Source organism: Pinus tabuliformis, chromosome 7, assembly GCF_031772625.1.
Source record: "Pinus tabuliformis cultivar Carrire ecotype Pingquan chromosome 7, CPIR1, whole genome shotgun sequence".
NCBI lineage: Eukaryota > Viridiplantae > Streptophyta > Pinopsida > Pinales > Pinaceae > Pinus > Pinus tabuliformis.
This window is the reverse complement of record NC_142293.1, coordinates 1504378820-1504386840: the sequence shown is the minus strand read 5'-3', so window position 1 is coordinate 1504386840 and position 8021 is coordinate 1504378820.

The following is an 8021-nucleotide window of genomic DNA, read 5'->3' as shown; positions in this document are numbered from 1 at the left end:
ATGGACTCTAGAAGCAACAAAGGCCTTCGAACACCTTAAAGAGGCAATGTGCCAAGCATCGGTCTTATCTACGCCGGACTTCACAAAAACCTTTATTGTGGAATGTGATGCTTCAGGAAATGGAATTGGTGCTGTTTTAATGCAAGATGAAAGACCCATTGGTTTTGAAAGTCATCCAATCACGGGAAAATATTTACACAAAGCTATTTATGAGAAGGAAATGTTGGCAATAGTACATGCACTTAAGAAATGGCGATCATGCCTAATGGGAAGAAACTTCAAGGTAAAAACTGATCATGATAGTCTTAAATACTTTTTAGAACAAAGATTATCCTCTGAAGGGCAACAAAAATAGGTCACAAAGATGTTGGGTTATGACTTTGAAATCATCTACAAAAAAGGGAAGCAAAATGTTGTGGCAGATGCACTCTCAAGAAAGGATGAGGATGTGGAAGCATTGTTGTGCACCATTTCTATTATCTAACTAGTTTGGATAAGCGAAGCAAGGGAGGAATGGAAGAATGAAGAAGAAGTGTGGGCACTCATTTGAAAGTTACAACAAGATTCCAGTACATCTGATACATTTAGCTGGAAAAATGATTCATTATGGTACAAAGATCGCTTATACCTATGTAAGAATTCCCAACTCAAACAAAAGATTCTTATGGAATTGCACACTTCTCCCTTAGGAGGGCACTCAAGATTTTTAAAAACTTACCACAGGGTTAAGAAGGATTTTTTTTGGGATGGCCTTAAATCAGATATTCAAAAGTTTGTGGCGGAATGTTTGGTTTGCCAACAAAATAAAGTTGAAACAATTAAGGCCCCAGGTCTATTACAATCTTTATCCATTCCAAGCCAATGTTGGGAGGAGGTTCCAATGGATTTTATCACAGGTTTACCCAAGTCCGAAGGAAAGAGTGTCATCATGGTGGTAGTTGACAGACTTACCAAGTATGCACACTTTTGTGCATTATCACATCCATTTAAAGCCAATACAATTTCTACTAAATTTATGGAAACAATTCAAAAGCTACATGGAAACCCAAAGATTATTGTAAGTGACAGAGATCCCATTTTCACTGGAAATTTTTGGATAGAATTATTTTCTTGTCTCAGTACTCAGTTAGCTCATAGCTCATCTTATCATCCTCAATCTGATGGGAAAACTGAGATAGTAAACAAATGTTTGGAAGGATATCTTCGTTGCTTTGTATCTGATAAACAAACACAATGGGTCAAATGGTTGCCTCTGGCTGAATGGTGGTATAACACTTCCTTCCATACTATAGCAAAAATGACCCCATTTATGGCACTTTATGGATATCATCCACCATCCATCACATCATATTTAAGAGAAAATTCTAAGGTTCATTCAGTGGAGCATCACATCGAGCATCAACAACAAGTTCTCCAACTCTTAAAGGATAACCTGACGTTAGTGCAGAATAGAATGAAACAACATGCAAATCAACATTGCAGCGAAAGAAGTTTTGATGTAGGTGATTGGGTATTCCTATGAATACAACCATATAAACAAATGTCCCTCAAGCAAGCTAAGAAGGATAATAAATTATCACCAAAGTATTATGGTCTGTACAAGGTGTTGCAAAAGATTGGTACTATGGCATACAAATTGGAGCTTCCTGCAGCTTCTCGAGTGCACCTAGTTTTCCATGTTTCATGTTTAAATAAGGTTATAGGCGACAAGCTCCCAGTTTAAACAATATTGCCAGAACTTGACGAGGAAGGAAAAATTATATTGGAACCGGAAGCAGTCACAGAAACAAGAACTCGACAGTTACGGAATCGATAAATTTTAGAATATCTCATCAAGTGGAAGAACTTATCCGTTGAAGATTCCACATGGGAGGATGAGAATTTTATACAAAAGCATCCAGAACTACTCAAGCGTTGAGGACAACACTTTTTTGAAGGAGAGGGGCATGTTAGGTCCCTATAATATTAGTGATTCCCCATTACTATTGTCGTTGTATCCCTTATTATTATTGTTGTGCCCCTATTGTCCCCATATTGTTATTATTCTGCCCCATAGAATCCCTCTATTGTTATTTTTGTGCCTTTATATTATTATTTTTAGGTCGGCTTGGTTATATTGTGACACCTTAGACCCCTATATATAGAATGGAGGTTTTGTCATTTGAATCATATAAGAATTGTTCATTTGTGTAATGTAAAGGAGGTTTCCCCTTCGAAGAGGCTTATTTTTAAGGTGTTGATCTATCTTTTCTATCTTTTTGTGAGCTGGTTTCATAACAAGTAAGATGTTACTTTTGTGCACCACTATATGGTCAGATGCTCATATGAGAAAAATGAACTAGATTGAATCTGATATCCAATTTACTTGATGAAGTGTTAGCTTTGTTCACACCTGGATGGGTTGATTCTTGGATACATGAGTAGTCCAAAAGATATCCAGATGTGTTTTAGCTTGTTGAGCTGTTTAATATTTAGATGTTGGGATACAAAAAAGTTTTGAATTTTGAGATACAAACAAGGAATAAAGTTTGACTGAGTGTGTAACTTGCTAAATAGGCCTGCTAATCATTCATGGCCTTTATTGAGAACTCCCCCTAAACTTGGCATCAATGACAACACCTTTGATAAAAAAAAACAAAAAATAAGACGAAATATGATACTAATAATGATAAAGTTATGGGGAAAAAATATTCCTTAGATACAATGTTGGTTAACAGGATAAAAAAGAAATGAAGAGGTTATTACAGTGTAACTGCAAGAGGTGTCTGTGAAAAATTATACTGCAGTGATTGATTTATTTCACCTACTTATTTATAATAATAAGTTATTTACCAATGCTTCAGTAAATATCAAAATAAATTTAGCTTCGGACTTCACAAATTATGAACTGAGAAAAGCAAGAGAAACACCAACACATGAAAAATCACATTGACACACTTGTTTTTGGACAATAGTCCCCAGAAACCCCAATGCGGGAAAACCGATGCAACAAATCTGAGGGTTTCTATTATTGGAAGTAAATTTCTCAATACAATCTGGATGCCCCAGAGAAATGGAAATCCACCGAGAGAAGATAACTGATAGAAAAAATAGTGATAATTTTCTCACACTGAATCTGGAGATTTTGCACTGGCCCCATCTCCTGGATGACCCACTACGTAGTCTCTGTGTGAGCCTACACAATCATTGCGTGGCTTCTGCATGGAGACTCCCTCTGACTGCATCATCCTTACTTCTGCTGCATCTATTGCCGAGAAATTCAGATTTCATCTATAAATCACCCACAGTGACTCCTGACACTGATCTCTGCTAACCCCCAGTAGTTCTACGTCAACCTTCCCCAGTTGCTACGCTATCCCTCCTTAGCACTGTGTTGCCTCTCTGATCCTTCACTGTCTTTTTTGAAGTATATTCACTGGAACTAGAAATCACTTCCTTCTAGTACTACCTCTGATCCTCACTGCTTGATCACTTGTTTGAATTCCTTAGCCAACCCCACCCTAAGAATATCGAACTGACTGATCAACTCTCTGTCTCTTTTAAATGAACCCCAAGCCTCTTTTTTATACTTTTCCCGTTGAGACTTCAATGGCTGAGATTAATTCTCTAATCAACGACTAAGATTAAAAATTGACTTGATCCGCTTTCTAGAACATTCTCACCCATATTTTGATTAATACTCATTAATACTTTAATTTTCCTAAGTTTAGACTTAGGAACCCCATTAAAAATATTAATTATTTTAATAAAATACAATCTGGGTGGAATTTCACCAAACGGTTTTTGGGTTCTTTAGAAATCATGCGCCTTAGCCTCTCCACCAATTTTCATGGTTAGATCACGTCTGATGCTACTAAAAAATAACACTCCCTCTTTGCAAGGAATGTGCTCTAGCAACAATGTCCAACTGCATGCTACTCTCTCTCTGAAGCGTCTCCTTTCCGCACTGTTGCTACCATCAACACTGTGCTACTGCTACTAGTGTACTAGTACCCAGGACACTTCCACTGCCACTGCTGCATCTGTACTACAACTCCCTCTCAAATGCTGCATCACGCTATTGAAAGGGATTTTCCAACATACCCATATGTTCTCGGAATTGACCAAACTTTGTTCTTCTTAGATCCTTGATGAGTACATATGCTACTTGATTTCCCGTGGGAGTATACTCCAACTGTACTACCCTACGCTGAACATAGTCCCTGATAAAGTGACACCGAATGTCACTGTGTTTGGAGCGATCATGAAAAAATGTATTTTCAGAGAGCTTGATACAACTATAATTATCACAGAATATTTTTGTCACCTCCATCCTTTTCCTGAATAGATTTACAAGTAGTTTCCTGAGCCATATAGCTTCACACCTTGCTGTGCTAACTACCATATACTCAGCTTCAGGCGAGCTCACTGCTACAAACTTTTGCTTCTTACTGCACCAGGAGGTCATCCCAGATCCAATACCGAAGCAATACTCAGTGGTACTTTTCCTGTCTACTGAACTTCCTGCCAAGTCTGCATCAGTGAATCCACTCAATTCGATATCATCACCCTTGGTGTATCTTAGTCCAAAATTGATTGTTCCTTGCACATACATGAGAATGTGCTTTGCTGCTGCAGAGTGCACCCTTTTTGGTTCCACCATGAACTCACTAAGGGTGTTGACAGCATAACATATGTCTGGCCTGGTGTTGACCAGATACATAACTGACCCAATGAGCTGTCTGCATAAGGTGGGGTCCACTTCCTTGTCTTCGGATGCATCTATTTTCTTCCAATTGGTAACCATAGGCATAGCCATAGGTTGAAAATCCTGCATTCTGAATCTTTTCAGAATTTCTAACACATATCTACCTTGGACAAAGAAGATCTCACCATCCTGATGCCAAAATTCCAATCCCATAAAGTAGTGCATTAGCCCCAAATCCTTCATGTCAAATTCTATTTCCAGGTTCTTCTTGCAATCCTCTATGAGTCTGGATGACCTCATCAAAAATAGATCATGCACATATAATACCAGAATTAATGACTCATCTTCTACTAACAGATAATAAATATTGGGATCGACATCACTCTTGGTGTCAAATCCCAACTGCTGTAAGTAGCTATCAATTTGACCATATTAAGCTCTGGGTGCTTTTTTCAACCAATACAAAGATTGCTTCAGTCTACACACATGATTTCTCTTTTAATGTGTTTCAAACCTTTTGGTTGTTTGATATATACCTCTTCTTCTATCATCCCATTCAAGAATGTTGTCTTGAAATCCATTTGGTGAATCTCCCATCCCATCTGTGTTGCAAGGGATATAATGGATCTGATAGAGGCATACCGAGCTACTGGGGCAAAGGTCTCTTCATAGTCTATTCCTTCCTTTTGAGCATATCCTTTCGTTACAAACCTAGCCTTATACTTGTCTACGCTGTGATCTGCAACATACTTCACCTTGTAGATCCATCTCAAACCCACAACTGATCTGTTCTCTGGTCTTGGTACAATTTCCCAAACATCATTTGTCATAATGGAACTATACTCTTCTACCATGGCATCCAACCACACCTGGTGTTGTACGGATTCACGAAAACTAGAGGGTTCATCGACCCGAGCTACCAATGCTTGGTACCTATCAGGTTGTCTATGTTGCCTTTTCTCGGCTCTAGAAGCTCCAACAAACTCCTTTGCGTCCCTTAGAGTCTTTCGTACCTCTCGGTGTCCTTCCACTAGTGGTGGGAGTTTCCATCTATTCTTCTTGTTGTTGTTGTACCTGCTGTGACACTCTTGGCTCCTCTTCTCTTGAGGAGATGCTAGTACTTGTTACAATGCTCGAACCAGATACCTGTCTTCCTGCTAGATCTGCTCCCTGTGGTTGGACCAGAGCAACATCCTCAACTTGTTCTTCAAAAGGCATCTCTCAAGATTTCCTGAAATCTCTATCTTCCATGAACTTTACATATCGCCTTACTACAATCTTCCTACTTCTCAGAATGCAGATTCGGTATGCCTTTGAAATCTCACTGTAACCCATGAGATATATAACTTTGACACTCTGCTCTAACTTGCTCCACTTCTCATCTGGAATATGACAATAAGCCACACTTCCAAATATCCTGAGGTGACTCACTTCTGGCTTCTTTTCTGTGAAAACACCCTCTGACGTCTTCTTTCCTAAAGCCTTGTGAGGGGACCTGTTCTGAATGTATACAACCATGCTACACGCTTCTGCCCATAAAAACTTGGGTAGATTCTGATCATATAACATCACCTTTTCCGCTCCAACAATAGTTCTGTTCTTCCTTTCTATGACTCCATTTTGTTATGGATTATAAGGTGTTTTCCATTCTCTTCTGATCCCTTCTCTTGCGCATAAATATGTTAAGTTTTTATCCGTGTATTCTCCACCATTATCTAAGCACAATATTTTGATCTTCCTTCCTGTCAGGTTTTCCACTAGAGCCTTGAACTCCTTAAACCGATCAAAGACCTCATTCTTGGGTTTTAAGAAATAAATCCAAGTTTTCTTGGAATGGTCATCTATGAAGGTGAAAAAATACTCAACACCACTGATATCTCTTGTAGACATTGGACTGCAGATGTCTGAGTGTATTAAACTCAATACATTATGAGCTCAATTGTTGCTTCTCGAATAAGCTGCTTTGGCGTACTTTCCTAGTACACAACCTCTTCATGTATCGTCATGCTTGGTAGTAAGCACTAGAACCCCCGTAACAGTTTCCTTGAGAATCCTTAATGCCCCATGATGTAAGTGTCCCATCCTTCTATGCCATAGTTCATTCAAGTTTTTCTATCCACTAACATTATTATTTATCAGTGCCATAGGAGACTCGAGCTGCAACTTATAGAACCTATTGCTTCGAGTTCCAATCTGGGCTCTCTTTTTCCACTTAAGATGCTTGACATATACTGTGTTGCTGATGAAGTATACGTCATATCCTTTATCTTGTAATTGAGATACTGAAATCAAATTCATTCCCATACTTGGCATGTGTAGTATGTTAGTGGCCTAAAGACTATCTCCTGCTAATGTCTAGAATGTAATGGTTCCCTTTCCTACCGGGGTGCATTTCATCCTGTTACCCATTGTGATTTGGAAGTTCATTTGTTCCTCTTGATAGCTTGAGAAATATTTTCGTTCTCCAATCATATGAGATGAAGCCCCGCTATCAATGTACCAATCCTCGGCTAATGTAGAACTCGATAAGAAAGCAAATTCATCTTCCAGCCTGGAAGCTAATTCGGTAATATTATGATCCCTACTATTCTCCATGTTATTTTTATCTGCTGGTAATTTCTGCAAGGGACTGCGTGAATTGATTTGATGCCAATGTGGCACCACCACCTTATATTTCAGAAATTATTGCCATCTTTCCTGATCTTGCTCTGATACCATGTGAAAAATTATGCTTTAGTGATTGATTTATTTCTCCTAATTTTTTACAATAATAAGTTATTTACCAATGCTTCAGTAAATATCAAAATAAATTCAGCTGCAAACTTCACATATTATGAATTGAAAAAAGAAATAGAAACACCAACACATGAACAATCACATTATCACACTTGTTTTTGCACAATAGTCCTCGAAGAAACCCACTGTGGGAAAACCGATGTAGCAGATATGAGAGTTTCTATTATTGGCATTAAATTTATGAATACAATCTAGATGCCCTAGAGAAATAACAATCCACTCAGAGAATATAATTGATAGAAAAAATAGTGAGAATTTTCTCACACTGAATCTGGAGTGCACTAGCCCCATCTCTTGGATGACCCACTGTGCAATCTCTACGTCAGCCTACGCAGTCACTGCATGGGTTCTGAGTGGAGACTCCCTATGACTGCATCACCCCTGCTGATGCTACTTCTGTTGCTGAGAAATTGAGATTTTATTTTTCAATCACCCACAATGATTCCTCATACTGATCTCTGCTATCCCCCAACGGTTCTGCGTCAACCTCTTCTAGTTGCTACATTGTCCCTTCTTGGCAGTGCGCTGCCTCTTTGAT